Below are 15,590 nucleotides of genomic sequence, written 5' to 3' on the forward strand. Positions count from 1 at the left end.
TTGGTGTTCTCTCTTCCAAAGCCATGTTGGTAGGTGATGGTCCCCTGTCTGTATGAAGTGGCAATGTACATGGGTGATCACATTCTGCATGCCACCCCCCACCCCCCCATGCCTGAAAAATGATCCAAAATTAGCTCTGGTCCAAAATCTGTCAAGAGCTGGACAGGACTGAATGGAAGTATACAGGGTCCTCTATGATTGTAGGGTCAGTGTAGAATATGATTAGCCATGTACACTGCCAGTCTGTACAAAGGGTACAATTCACCTATCTGCATGTGTTTGGAGTGGAAGAGAAACCCCACTGGGAGAACATGCTAACTCCATGTAGCTAGTGTCCTGGGCAAGAGTGGAGCCCAGTATATATATACAGTACAGACCAAAAGTTTGGACACACCTTCTCATTCAAAGAGTTTTCTTTATTTTCATGACTATGAAAATTGTAGATTCACACTGAAGGCATCAAAACTATGAATGAACACATGTGGAATTATACATAACAAAAAAGTGTGAAACAACTGAAAATATATTTCATATTCTAGGTTCTTCAAAGTAGCCACCTTTTGCAGCAGACACATCTCTAGAACTGTTAAGAGGAGACTGTGTGAATCAGGCCTTCATGGTAGAATATCTGCTAGGAAACCACTGCTAAAGAAAGGCAACAAGCAGAAGAGAGTTGTTTGGGCTAAAGAACACAAGGAATGGACATTAGACCAGTGGAAATCTGTGCTTTGGTCTGATGAGTCCAAACTTGAGATCTTTGGTTCCAACCCCTGTGTCTGTGCGACGCAGAAAAGGTGAACGGATGGACTCTACATGCCTGGTTCCCACCGTGAAGCATGGAGGAGGAGGTGTGATGGTGTGGGGGTGCTTTGCTGGTGACACTGTTGGGGATTTATTCAAAATTGAAGGCATACTGAACCAGCATGGCTACCACAGCATCTTGCAGTGGCATGCTATTCCATCTGGTTTGCGTTTAGTTGGACCATCATTTATTTTTCAACAGGACAATGACCCCAAACACACCTCCAGGCTGTGTAAGGGCTAATCGACCAAGAAGGGGAGTGATGGGGTGCTGCGCCAGGTGACTACCTCTTGAAGCTCATCAAGAGAATACCAAGAGTGTGCCAAGCAGTAATCAAAGCAAAAGGTGGCTACTTTGAAGAACCTAGAATATGAAATATATTTTCAGTTGTTTCACACTTTTTTGTTATGTATAATTCCACATGTGTTAATTCATAGTTTTGATGCCTTCAGTGTGAATCTACAATTTTCATAGTCATGAAAATAAAGAAAACTCTTTAAATAAGAAGGTGTGTCCAAACTTTTGGTCTGTACTGTATATATAATGGGGTAGACATTGGTGGGGTACCTGCTTCTCCATGCTCTCCTTGCCCCCACTGCCCACTATGGGTGGGCGGATCCTCTCGCAGCTGGCACCCTCCAGCATGTAGAAGCAGAAGAGAACATTCTGGAAGAGGGAGAACCACTTGTCGTGCCACCTGTTGGTCTTGGCCGCCTTCTTGCTGAGTTGCCCCCTCTTGGTGCCCTCCTTGTGGGCAAGGAGAGCCAGGTACAGAGCGTGACCCTTGTTACAGCCCACACTCTTCTGCATGATACCCAAGGAATGGTACAATCAGCGCCATTAGTCCCCACTGCACAAGTGGCCCCTGGCTGCAGGCGTGTGGCCCCTGAGTCTCCTGCTGCTGCGCTGTCACTTCGTCTTCTGCGCAACAGTGGTGTCTCTAGCTTTCATATTTAGGGGGGCACATGGGGGGACAGGAACAAAAGTAGGGGGGCCCCAACTATAAAAATGATATATATATATATATATATATACATACACACACACACACACACACAATGCCTTGAAAAAGTATTCGTACCTCTGCAAATTTTCCACATTTTGTCATGTTACAACCAAAAATGTGAATGTATTTTATGTGATAGACCAACACAAAGTGCCAGGTTAGGTGATATACAGTAGTGCCAGGTTAGGGTGGTAGTGCCATGTTAGGGTGGTATAGTGCCAGGTAAGGGTGGTATAGTCAAAGAGAAAAGAAAGGAGGGCGCACCGGCAGACGGAAGAAAAATAGGGTTTTCTTCCATCCGCAAATGCGGATCTTTGCGGAGGCGGACAAATTACGGGTGTCAGCGGATGGTCATCCGCTGACACCCGTAATCACATAGGGACCCATGTATGTCCCGTTTTCATCCGCAAACGGACGGATGAAAATGTGGACATACGGTCCGTACGTGTGAAAGGGCCCTTAGCTGTCAGGGTTTTTTTTGTTCAACCCAGGCTTTAGGCTCCCTCACATTTATTGGTTTGAAGGTCTAATGGACTATCTTTTTCTCTAGAGCTTTCTCCTCTGTTCAATCTTGTTGGAACTCATATTTTATGTTTCGTGTGTTAAAAATGTATAAGACATCAAAATGTTTGTGCATTTCTATACTTTTAGAATTCTTTATTTTCTGGGAAATACCTGGTAAGCCAGTTTTTTTGTTTCCAATTTCTAACTGAGCATGCTGAGCATGGAAGAAAATCTGTGCTGGCGTAGTCAGAATGCATTTTTGGGTTTACTGCTTGAAGTTACAGGATGCGTGTTGCCACACCCCCCGTTTCTTCTTCTCTTCATAAAAACTACAGGATGGCGTGCCTGTAGTGACACCCCCCTGTCCAGGCCTACAGTACATGACTGACAGCAGCTCCTAGGAGGGATCCCAGGCATGACATGCCCTCTGCCCATCCCTGCAGAATGTGACTGACAGCTACTCTAACAGGGATCGTCAGTAGGAGTCGCCCCCCACCCCTCAGGGTTTAGCAGAAGGAGGGGACCTAGTAGTCACATAGTCATCAATAAAACCAAGTCAAAAATGTTTTTCATAAGCAGTTCTGATTATAAAATTAATATGGCACACATGTACTGTTGTATTTATATTGTATAAATCTCATAGAATATATGTACTGTATATAATTTTTTTTATAAAACACAAACATTTAAGAATACAAAGAACATCCACATATTCCTGTTAGAAATAGTGTAGATACTGCCTAGTGAAAAGTGATGATACAGTTAAAGGCTAATTGTGTTGAGAGCAGTAACCATGTGCACTCAATCTAGAAGACAAAATAAATCTTTCATAAGTGTGGGATTTGTTCATTTTAACATATAAGTAGGTCAGCAAACATTTATTGTATGTGACATTTAGTCCCAGACTTTATGTACTAAGCTCACATTAAAATGTGTGTTTTAAAAGTCTTCATAGTTGTGACTTTCTACTGTATATCCAATAAACCTCTCTGTGGTGTGTCTAATGTCTGTGACCATAACATGACGTGTTCAAATCACATTGCACACAGCAGCTTTGCCTTTCCGTCTCTTTGAAAAACAAAGGGCATTATTGTTTTAGTTTGTTGATTCACTCTTATTCATAACAGATAAAAAAAGATATAAACATACATACATAGTTGTACGTCTTCTATTTATCTTGAGGTTGTTCATGGGGAAGAAAATTATTTTTTCATCCTATTTACAGCCATTGACACATCAGTCTGCACCAACCAATGTTATACTTTGTGCAAAGTATGGAGGTTTTGCATGGGTGGTACATGTCCACATTTTATTGGTTAGTTTTAAATCTGATAAAGGGTTAGTTAACCATTCCATACTTTTCTTCCCCAAAAAAGTCTCCATACATTAGTTTCCTTAATAAAGAATAATACAGTTCTCAATTTTGCAAATAAATGCTTACTTTTTTAGCTGCAGATAAGGTTGTCCTCATCTGAAAAAGTAAGTATAGTTTCAAATGTTTTTGTTGTTTTAGGTATTGTATAGTCAGGTTCCCTGTGTTGTTTGTTTCCCTTACCTTGCAATGATGGGCTAACATGTTGTGGCTGAAATTTGTAGTGTAATGGCTGATTAAATACCTATTCCCATGCATTCATCTGTCTAGCTTGCCTCTATTCGTTAAAGTGACATATAACTTCTTTTGGCTCACCATTACAAATGCAAGAGAGCTAATGTGATGATAACTGCTTGATGAGCTTGTAATTGCTCTGCCTGCTTGTGTATGATATAATAATTAGCTTCCACCTGAATAGCACTAGACCGAGAGACCCAGGGATTGTGGGATATATAGTTTTGTCACAGGAAATGTCAGTTCTTAGACTACAGATAGAGATCATGCATTAGCCTGTGTAGTGCCATGCTTCATAGTTACATAGTTAGTCAGGTTGAAAAAAGACACAAGTCCATCCAGTTCAACCACAAAAAATAAAAAAAAACAAAATAAAAAACACAGTAGAATCCTGTACACCCAACTCCATACCCACAGTTGATCAAGAGGAAGGCAAAAAACCCCAGCAGAGCATGATCCAATTTGCTACAACAGGGGAAAAAATTCCTTCCTGATCCCCCGAGAGGCAATCGGATTTACCCTGGATCAACTTTACCTACAAATCTTAGTACTCAGTTATATTCTGTACATTTAGGAAAGAATCCAGGCCTTTCTTAAAGCAATCTACTGAGCTGGCCAGAACCACCTCTGGAGGGAGTCTGTTCCACATTTTCACAGCTCTTACTGTGAAAAAACCTTTCCGTATTTGGAGGTGAAATCTCTTTTCCTCTAGACGTAAAGAGTGCCCCCTTGTCCTCAGTGTTGACCGTAAAGTGAATAACTCAACACCAAGTTCACTGTATGGACCTCTTATATATTTGTACATGTTGATCATATCCCCCCTTATTCTCCTCTTCTCAAGAGTGAATAAATTCAGTTCCTCTAATCTTTCCTCATAGCTGAGCTCCTCCATGCCTCTTATCAGTTTGGTTGCCCTTCTCTGCACTTTCTCCAGTTCTCCGATGTCCTTTTTGAGAACTGGTGCCCAAAACTGAACTGCATATTCCAGATGAGGTCTTACTAATGATTTGTACAGGGGCAAAATTATATCTCTGTCTCTGGAGTCCATACCTCTCTTAACCACTTAAGCCCCGGACCAATACGCTGTCTAAAGACCCAAGGTGTTTTTACAATTTGGCAATGCGCTGCTTTAACTGGTAATTGCGCGGTCATGCAATGTTGTACCGAAACGAAACTTGCGTCCTTTTCTTCCCACAAATAGAGCTTTATTTTGATGGTATTTGATCGCCTCTGCGATTTTTATTTTTTGCGATATAAACGCAAAAAGACCGTAAATTTAAAAAAAAAATGATTTTTCTTATAACAAAAAGTAAAAAATATCGAATAAATTAAATTTTAGTCAAACATTTAGGCCAAAATGTATTCAGCCACATGTCTTTAGTAAAAAAAATCGCAATAAGCGTATATTTATTGGTTTTCGCAAAAGTTATAGCGTCTACAAACTAGGGTACATTTTCTGGAATTTACACAGCTTTTATTTTATGACTGCCTATCTCATTTCTTGAGGTGCTAAAATGGCAGGGCAGTACAAAACCCCCCCAAATGACCCCATTTTGGAAAGTAGACACCCCAAGGAAACTGCTGAGAGGCATGTTGAGTCCATTGAATATTTAATTTTTTTGTCCCAAGTGATTGAATAATGACGAAAAAAAAAAAAAAAAAAAATGTTTACAAAAAGTTGTCACTAAATGATATATTTCTCACACATGCCATGGTTATATGTGAAATTGCACCCCAAAATACATTCTGCTGCTTCTCCTGAGTACGGGGATACCACATGTGTGGGACTTTTTGGGAGCCTAGCCGCATATGGGGCCCCAAAACCCAAGCACCGCCTTCAGCATTTCTAAGGGCACAAATTTTTGATTTCACTCCTCACTACCTATCAAGGTTTCGAAGGCCATAAAATGCCAAAATAGCAAAAAAAAAAAAAATGACCCCATTTTGGAAAGTAGACACCCTAAGCTATTTGCTGAGAGGCATGTCGAGTCCATGGAATATTTTATATTTTGACACAAGTTGCGGGAATATGACAAACTGATTTTTTTTTGCACAAAGTTGTCACTAAATGATATATTGCTCACACATGCCATAGTTATATGTGGAATTGCACCCCAAAATACATTCTGCTGCTTCTCCCGAGTACGGGGATACCACATATGTGGGACTTTTTGTGAGCCTAGCCGCGTACGGGACCCCGAAAACCAATCACCACCTTCAAGATTTCTAAGGGCATACATTTTTGATTTCACTCCTCACTACCTATCACTACCTATCACAGTTTTGAAGGCCATAAAATGCCAAGATGTCACACAACCCCCCCAAATGACCCCATTTTGGAAAGAAGACACCCCAAGCTATTTGCTGAGAGGCATGTTGAGTCCATGGAATATTTAATTTCATGGCCCCAAGTGATTGAATAATGACCAAAAAAAAAAAAATTTTACAAAACGTTGTCACTAAATGATATATTTCTCACATATGCCATGGGCATATGTGGAATTGCACCCCAAAATACATTCTGCTGCTTCTCCTGAGTACGGGGATACCACATGTGTGGGACTTTTTGGGAGCCTAGCCGCGTACGGGACCCCGAAAACCAATCACCGCCTTCAGGATTTCTAAGGGCATAAATTTTTGATTTCACTCCTCACTACCTATCACAGTTTCGAAGGCAATAAAATGCCAAAACAGCACAAAACCCCCCCAAATGACCCCATTTTGGAAAGTAGACACCCCAAGCTATTTGCTGAGAGGGATGTTGAGTCCATGGAATATTTAATTTTTTTGCCACAAGTCACTGAATAATGACCAAAAAAAAAAAATTACAAAACGTTGTCACTAAATGATATATTTCTCACACATGCCACGGTTATATGTGGAATTGCACCCCAAAATACATTCTGCTGCTTCTCCTGAGTACGGGGATACCACATGTGTGGGACTTTTTGGGAGCCTAGCCGCTTACGGGGCACCGAAAACCAAGCACTGCCTTCAAGATTTGTGTGAGTGAAATCAAAAATTTATGTCCTTAGAAATCTTGAAGGCGGTGCTTGGTTTTCGGGGTCTCATACGCGGCTAGGCTCCCAAAAAGTCCCACACATGTGGTATCCCCGTACTCAGGAGAAGCAGCAGAATGTATTTTGGGGTGCAATTCCACATATAACCATGGCATATGTGAGAAATATATCATTTAGTGACAATGTTTTGTACATTTTTTTTTTTTAATTTTTTTTGGTCATGATTCAATCACTTGGGGCAAAAAAATTAAATATTCCATGGACTCAACATGCCTCTCAGCAAATAGCTTGGGGTGTCTTCTTTCCAAAATGGGGTCATTTGGGGGCGTTTTGTGCTATTTTGGCATTTTATGGCCTTCGAAACTGTGATAGGTAGTGAGGAGTGAAATCAAAAATTTGCGCCCTTAGAAATGCTAAAGGCGGTGCTTGGTTTTCGGGGTCCCGTACGCGGCTAGGCTCCCAAAAAGTCCCAAACATGTGGTATCCCCGTACTCAGGAGAAGCAGCAGAATGTATTTTAGGGTGCAACTCCACATATAACCATGGCATGTGTGAGCAATATATCATTTAGTGACACATTTTTTTTTTTTTTTTTTTCTCATTATTCAATCACTTTGGACAAAAAAAAAAAAAATCAATGGACTCAACATGCCTCTCAGCAGTTTCCTTGGGGTGTCTTCTTTCCAAAATGGGGTCATTTGGGTTTTTTTTGTGCTATTTTGGCATTTTATGGCCTTCGAAACTGTGATAGGTAGTAAGGAGTGAAATCAAAAATTTACACCCTTAGAAAGCCTGAAGGCGGTGATTGGTTTTTGGGGTCCCGTACGCGGCTAGGCTCCCAAAAAGTCTCACACATGTGGTATCCCCGTACTCAGGAGAAGCAGCAGAATGTATTTTGGGGTGTAATTCCACATATGCCCATGGCATGTTTGAGCAATATATCATTTAGTGACAACTTTGCGCAAAAAAAAAAATATATATATATATATATTTATATTTCCCGCAACTTGGGTCAAAATCTAAAATATTCCATGGACTTAAGATGCCTCTCAGCAAATAGCTTGGGGTGTCTACTTTCCAAAATGGGGTCATTTGGGGGGGTTTTCAATTGTCCTGGCATTTTATGCACAACAATTAGAAGCTTATGTCACACATCACCCACTCTTCTAACCACTTGAAGAAAAAGCCCTTTCTGACACTGTTTGTTTACATAAAAACATATTATTTTTTTGCAAGAAAGTTAAGTTGAACCCCCAAACATTATATATTTTTTTAAAGCAAAGGCCCTACAGATTAAAATGGTGGGTGTTGCAAAAAATTTTTCCACACAGTATTTGCGCAGCGTTTTTTCAAACGCATTTTTTGGGGAAAAAATACACTTTTTTTTATTTTAAAGCACTAAAACACACTATATTGCCCAAATTATTGATGAAATAAAAATTATGATCTTAGGCCGAGTACATGGATACCAAACACGACATACTTTAAAATTGCGCACAAACGCGCAGTGGCGACAAACTACATACATTTTTAAAAGCCTTTAAAAGCCTTTACAGGTTACCACATTAGATTTACAGAGTAGGTCTACTGCTAAAATGACTGCCCTCGATCTGCCCTTCGCGGTGATACCTCACATGCATGGTGCAATTGCTGTTTACATATGACTCCAGACCGACGCTTGCGTTCGCCTTTGCGCAAGAGCAGGGGGGGACAGGGATGCTTTTTTTTATTTTTTTATTTTTTTATATATTTATTTCGCTTTTTTTATTTTATTTGTTAACTGTTCCTTCCATTTATTTATTTTTTTACCATTTTTATTGTTATCTCAGGGAATGTAAATATCCCTTATGATAGCAATAGTTAGTGACAGGTACTCTTTTTTTTTTTAAATGGGGTCTATTAGACCCTAGATCTTTCCTCTGCCCTCAAAGCATCTGACCACACCAAGATCGGTGTGATAAAATGCTTTCCCATATTCTCAATGGCGCCGTTTATATCTGGGGGGGGGGACATTCCCTCCCACTGAATGTAAAAGCAGTCTAGAGGCTAATTAGCCGCTAGGACTGCTTTTACATGAAAGCCGACCGCTGGCTGAAAAGAATGATACCAAGATGATGCCTAAACCCGCAGGCATCATTCTGGTATAACCATTCAAAGTCCAGCAACATACCAGTACGTTGATGGTTCTTGTTGGACATGTATTGTAATCTTTTTTTTTTTTCATGCAGCCTGTTGGCTGAACAAAAAAAAGATTGATCGGTGGGTATGCCCACCATTAGAATACCCCCCTTCATCCACCCACTTCTAATGATGGGCATACATGCACCATTTATATATGCCGAAGCATGGGGGCATCCTCCCGCAAAAAAGTTATGCCGCGTACGGTCGGACTTTTCTATGCCGCGTACACACGGTCGGACTTTTCTATGCCGTGTACACATGGTCAGACTTTTCCACAGGAAAGCCTCCGTAGGAATGTCAACCGTATGTACGCGGCATTAGGGGCAAAATCGCTCCTCCGCCCCTAATGCCCCCATGCTCCGGCATATATGCTCTTTTTTGAACTGTAGTGGTGAAATCACCTCCTACAGCATTGGAGTCGCGGCTTTATATATCGTGGGAGCAAACGCTGTTGCTGTCACGCTAAATAAATCCGCACTGCAACTGAATGGCGTACCTGCTAAGCAAATGATGGTTAACATTAAAACAAAGTAACATTCCAGTATAACAGTAAGACCATACCATACCTGCAAAGCAAATACCTATAAAAAAACATAGTAAAAAATAAAACATTTTTTAACGCAACCTGTGCCTAAAATATATATATGCCGAAGCATAGGGGCATCCTCCCGCAAAAAAGTTATGCCGCGTACGGTCGGACTTTTCTATGCCGCGTACACACGGTCGGACTTTTCTATGCCGTGTACACATGGTCAGACTTTTCCACGGGAAAGCCTCCGTAGGAATGTCAACCGTATGTACGCGGCATTAGGAGCAAAATCGCTCCTCCGCCCCTGCTGCCCCCATGCTTCGGCATATATGCTCTTTTTTTTAACTGTGGTGGTGAAATCACCTCCTACAGCACTGGAGTCGCGGCTTTATATATCGTGGGAGCAAACGCTGTTGCTGTCAAGATAAATAAGTCCGCGCAACAGCTGAATGGCGTACCTGAAAACAGTAAAATAAATTACATACCTGAAAAGCAAGCATGAAAAAACATAACAACAATAAAACTTTGCAGAATAGAATACAGTAAAAAAGAGCAGAACAATAGAGAGAGAATAGAGAGGGAGAGAACAATAAAACGACAACTATTTTTGGTTTTTTTATTTTATATTTTTTTGTGTGTTTTTATTTTTTACTTTTTTTTTTTAACACTTTTTTTTGTAACTGTGAACTGTAACTTCAACTTTTCGGTTCCAGGTTTGGGTCTCTCAAAATGCGATGGCATCTTGGGAGACCCTGTGTAAGTGAGCCTAGCCTGTGAAATGTTTCACCCTACACTAATAATTAACTCGTGTGTGGAAGCGTTCAAAACATTCACCAATACAAAGACCAGGATTGGCAGGACATTTGGGACAAAAATAACGGGTGTCACGCCTAAATCCGCGCTTGGTACAGACACGACATTTTCTTTGGGGGGCTCGTTGGGTAGGGGTACTCTCGAGGACATAAGAAAAATGCCTCTCATGCAGTCGGCTTACTGCATTTGGTAGGGGCTGGTGAGGTACAGTACCGCCTGGATACAGGAGTTCTGTGATGATATCCCTCTGGAATTGAAGGAAGGATTCATTCCGTCCTGAAGCTCTGTATACGACATGAGCATTCAGTAGAGCCAATTGAAATAAATGTAGAGACACTTTTTTGTACCAGCGTCTCGTCTTACCGGCAATATGATACGGCGCCATTAACTGGTCGTTGAGGTCCACCCCTCCCATATTAAGGTTATATTCGTGGACACAGAGGGGTTTCTCCACAACACCAGTCGCCGTATGAATTTGGACTGTCGTGTCTGCGTGAAGGGTGGTAAGAACGAAAACATTCCTATTGTCCCGCCACTTCACAGCGAGCAAATTTTTACATCTGCAGCAGGCTCTCGCCCCCGGCCTAATACGGGCATCTACAAGCCGCTGGGGGAAGCCCCGGCGATTAGGTCGCACGGTGCCACATGCTCCAATCTGTTGATCAAATAAGTGGCTAAAAAGTGGCACGCTGCTGTAAAAATTGTCCACATACAAATGGTACCCCTTTCCGAATAAGGGTGACACCAAGTCCCAAACAATCTTGCCAGCGCTCCCCATGTAATCTGGGCATCCTTCCGGCTCTACCTGACTATCTTTTCCCTCGTAAACCCTAAAGCTCCATGTGTAGCCTGTGGCCCTGTCACAGAGCTTATAGAGCTTGACCCCGTATCTGGCACGCTTGCTGGGAAGGTACTGTTTGAAAGACAAGCGGCCAGCAAATTTAATCAGGGACTCATCAACGCATACAACCTGCTGGGGATTAAACAAGGCTGCAAAACGTTCGTTGAAATGGTTTACGAGGGGCCGAATTTTGTAGAGCCGGTCAAATTCAGGGTCTCCACGTGGACGACAAAGTGCATTGTCACTGAAATGCAGGAACCGCAGGATCGCCTCGTATCGTTTCCTGGCCATGTGAGCAGAGAAAACGGGCATATGGTCGATGGGATGTGTGGACCAATACATCCGCAATGACGGAAATTTGTGTATGCCCATGTTGAGGGTAAGGCCCAGAAAGGTCTTAAATTCGGAAACCTCGAGAGGTTTCCATTCTTTGGCAAGGCGAGACTGGGGGTTAGCGGCGATGTAGGTACCAGCATATAAATTAGTCTGGTCCACAATAGATCTATAGAGATCTTCCGTGAAATACAGCGAATAAAAATCAAGTGACGTAAAGTTCGCTGTATCCACCTGAATACCGGGTTGGCCAGTGAATGGGGGAAGTACAGGTGCTGTAGAAGTGGTGGGGACCCAATCAGGATAGGCAAATTCTACAGGAAGGGCACTATGGGCACGACGGGCCTGTCTCTGTCTTCTTCTTGGTGGCAGCGGGACACTACTTGTGCTTGCCACATCGCCAGCTTGAACTGCACTTATGGGACTCGCCACGTCACCAAGTGTTACTGCAGTGCTGGATAAACGACCAGGGTGTACTAGGCCGCTGGTGCTTGCCAATCCACCAGAAGGAATAGCGGCGCTAGTACTGGATCTCTGCTCCATACGAGGGTCCTGCGGTTCTTGCTGCTCAACAACATCAGAATGGGATCGGGTACGCCTGGCCTTAGCGGGGACCTCAACTTCGTCGTGCGAGCTATCTGACATGGAGCCGCTGTCGTAAATGGGTTCATATTCTGAGCCAGAATCTGTCAGATGCGTGACCTCCTCCTCTTCACTATCTGACATGCACATGAACTCCAAGGCCTGCTTATCATTGTACCTTCGGTTTGCCATTTTGGACTCTAAATTTAGTGGTACAATGGTAAGGATTCACAGGTAAAAAAAGCACCTGACTATAGAAAAGCAAATGTAGAAAACGCTTCAAAAAAAACTGTAAGCGATCGCAGGGATCAGGCCTGTCTCTGCGAACGCTGCAGTTATGTGTCTTGTGTTTTGTAAGTGACAGTGATCGATCGATACTGCACTTGGGTGGGTTGGGCTGGGCAGAGGGGGAAAACGCAGGTGCTAGCGGGTATCTGGGCTGATTCCGCTAACAATGCGTTTTTGGGTACCCTAAACTGCTGGGTACGCTAGTATAGATCTGATCAGATCAGGTATCGATCCGTTCAGATCCTATACCACTAAGGGGGGTGTATGCTTAGCGAGTGGGTGTAAGCGGTACTGGCTCTAACCTAACGCTGCCTGGGGCGACGCAGACCCTGACTGGCGCTAAAATTAAATTTATATCACCCGCCGGGTGATCAGGGGGTTAAACCTATTGGGTTATATACGGCGGGTGCTCTGATGCTATAAACAGCAAACTAACCAACCAGCGTCAACCGTAACACTTATACGGTGATCACTGGTGAAAGGGTTAACTAGGGGGCAATCAGGGGGTTAAAACCTTTATTCGGTAATATATGGGGGTACCTAACGCTTTCTAAAAACCTGGTGGCGAACCTAAAATAACTAAATAACTAACTGGCTAACCACGTCACCAGTGACACTTATACAGTGATCAGTGGTGAAAGGGTTAACTCTAGGGGCAATCAGGGGTTAAAACCTTTATTTATGGGGGTACCTAACGCTATATAAACCTGGCGGCGAACCTCAAAAAAAACTAACTGCCTAGCGGCAACAGTGACGCTAATACAGCGATCAGAAACCGATCGCTTAGTGACACTGGCAATAGGGGGGAAAGGGTTAACTCTAGGGGCAATCAGGGGTTAAAACCTTTATTTATGGGGGTACCTAACGCTATATAAACCTGGCCGCGAACCTCAAAAAAAACTAACTGCCTAGCGGCAACAGTGACACTAATGCAGCGATCAGAAACCGATCGCTTAGTGACACTGGCAATAGGGGTGAAAGGGTTAACTCTAGGGGCAATCAGGGGTTAAAACCTTTATTTATGGGGGTACCTAACGCTATATAAACCTGGCGGCGAACCTCAAAAAAAACTAACTGCCTAGCGGCAACAGTGACACTAATACAGCGATCAGAAACCGATCGCTTAGTGACACTGGCAATAGGGGTGAAAGGGTTAACTCTAGGGGCAATCGGGGGTTAAACCTTTATTGGGGGGGGGTAGGGGGCTACCCTGGACCTAAAGGGGCCTAAACCTAACTGCCCTGACACTTTTTTCTGTCACACTGACACTAAAAGCAGTGATCAGAAAATAAATGATCACTGCAATCAGTGACACTGTGACAGGGGGTGATCTGGGGGTGCTGGGGGGGTGATCGGGGGGGGGGGTTATGTGCCTATGTGTGCTGTGTCAGTGTGCTGTTGGTGCAACTCACAGTACTGATGTCTTCTCTCCTCTGGAACCGGACGAAAAGACCGCCAGAGGGGAGAAAACGTCACTTCCTCCCTGCCTGTGTTTACAGTTACACAGGCAGGGAGGGCTCAGGTGGAAGCTCATTCGCGGAGGGAGATCGAGAGGGGACGGCTGGAAACCAATAGCCGCCCCCTCCTCCCGGACCTCCCGTACACCGTTCCCGGCCCTCGCATGTACCGGAGGGGGTCCCGATCGGACCCCCGAACCCGGGTAAGGCGGGGACGTACCTGTACGCCCATGTGCCTGTACGTGCCATATTGTGGACGTATATGTACATGCGGGGGTCGGGAACTGGTTAATACAAGAAAGGACTTTGCTCGCTTTGGAAACCGCAGCTTGGCATTGCATGCCATTATTGAGCTTATGATCAACTAAAACCCCCAGATCCTTCTCCACTACAGATCCCCCCAGTTGTACTCCCCCTAGTATGTATGATGCACGCATATTCTTAGCCCCCAAGTGCATAACTTTACATTTATCTACATTAAACCTCATCTGCCACTTAGTCGCCCAATTAGACAGAGCATTGAGGTCGGCTTGTAAATTGGAGACATCCTGCAAGGACGTTATTCCACTGCATAGCTTGGTGTCATCTGCAAAGACAGAAATGTTACTTTTGATCTCAGACCCAATATCATTTATAAATAAATTGAAAAGTAAGGGTCCCAGCACTGAACCTTGGGGTACACCACTGATAACCTTGGACCATTCAGAGTAAGAATCATTAACCACGACTCTCTGAATTCTGTCTTTCAGCCAGTTTTCTATCCATTTACAAACTGATATATCCAATCCTGTAGACCTTACCTTACACATGAGCCGTGTGTGCGGAACTGTATCGAACGCTTTTGCAAAATCCAAATATATCACGTCCACAGCCACGCCTTTGTCCAGGGTTTTACTTACCTCTTCATAAAAGGAAATCAGGTTTGTCTGACAACTTCTGTCTTTCATGAATCCATGTTGTCTGCTGCTTAAATAGTTTTTTTCCAGCAAGAACTCATCCATGTGGTCTTTTATTAAACGTTCCAGTATCTTCCCAACTATAGAAGTTAAACTAACAGGTCTATAGTTACTTGGTAAAGACTTTGTTCCCTTTTTAAATATGGGCACCACATTGGCCCTGCGCCAATCCAGTGGTACTATTCCTGTCTTTAATGAGTCCCTAAATATTAGATACAGTGGCTTTGAAATGACAGAGCTCAACTCACCTAGGATCCGTGGATGGATGCCATCAGGTCCAGGTGCTTTATCCACCTTTATTCTGTCTAAATATTTCTGGACCATATCACTTTTGAGCCATTGTGGATTTGAGGCTGTGTCACTCCCACCCCCATTTTGGACATGAGCTCCCCCATGCTCCATTGTATACACAGAGCTGAAGAAAACATTTAATAAATTTGCCTTCTCTTTGTCCCCAGTCACCCACTCTAGATTATTTTGTAAGGGGCCTACATGCTCAGACTTCACCTTTTTACTATTAATATATTTAAATAATTTTTTGGGGTTTGTCCTACTATCCTTTGCAATCTGTCGTTCGTTTTGAATTTTTGCATCCTTGATTTCCTTTTTGCATATCCTGTTATATTCTTTGTAACATTTAAACAACACTAGTGTTCCTTCATTTTTATATTTT

The sequence above is a fragment of the Rana temporaria genome, chromosome 1 (genome assembly GCF_905171775.1).
Source record: "Rana temporaria chromosome 1, aRanTem1.1, whole genome shotgun sequence".
Taxonomy (NCBI): domain Eukaryota; kingdom Metazoa; phylum Chordata; class Amphibia; order Anura; family Ranidae; genus Rana; species Rana temporaria.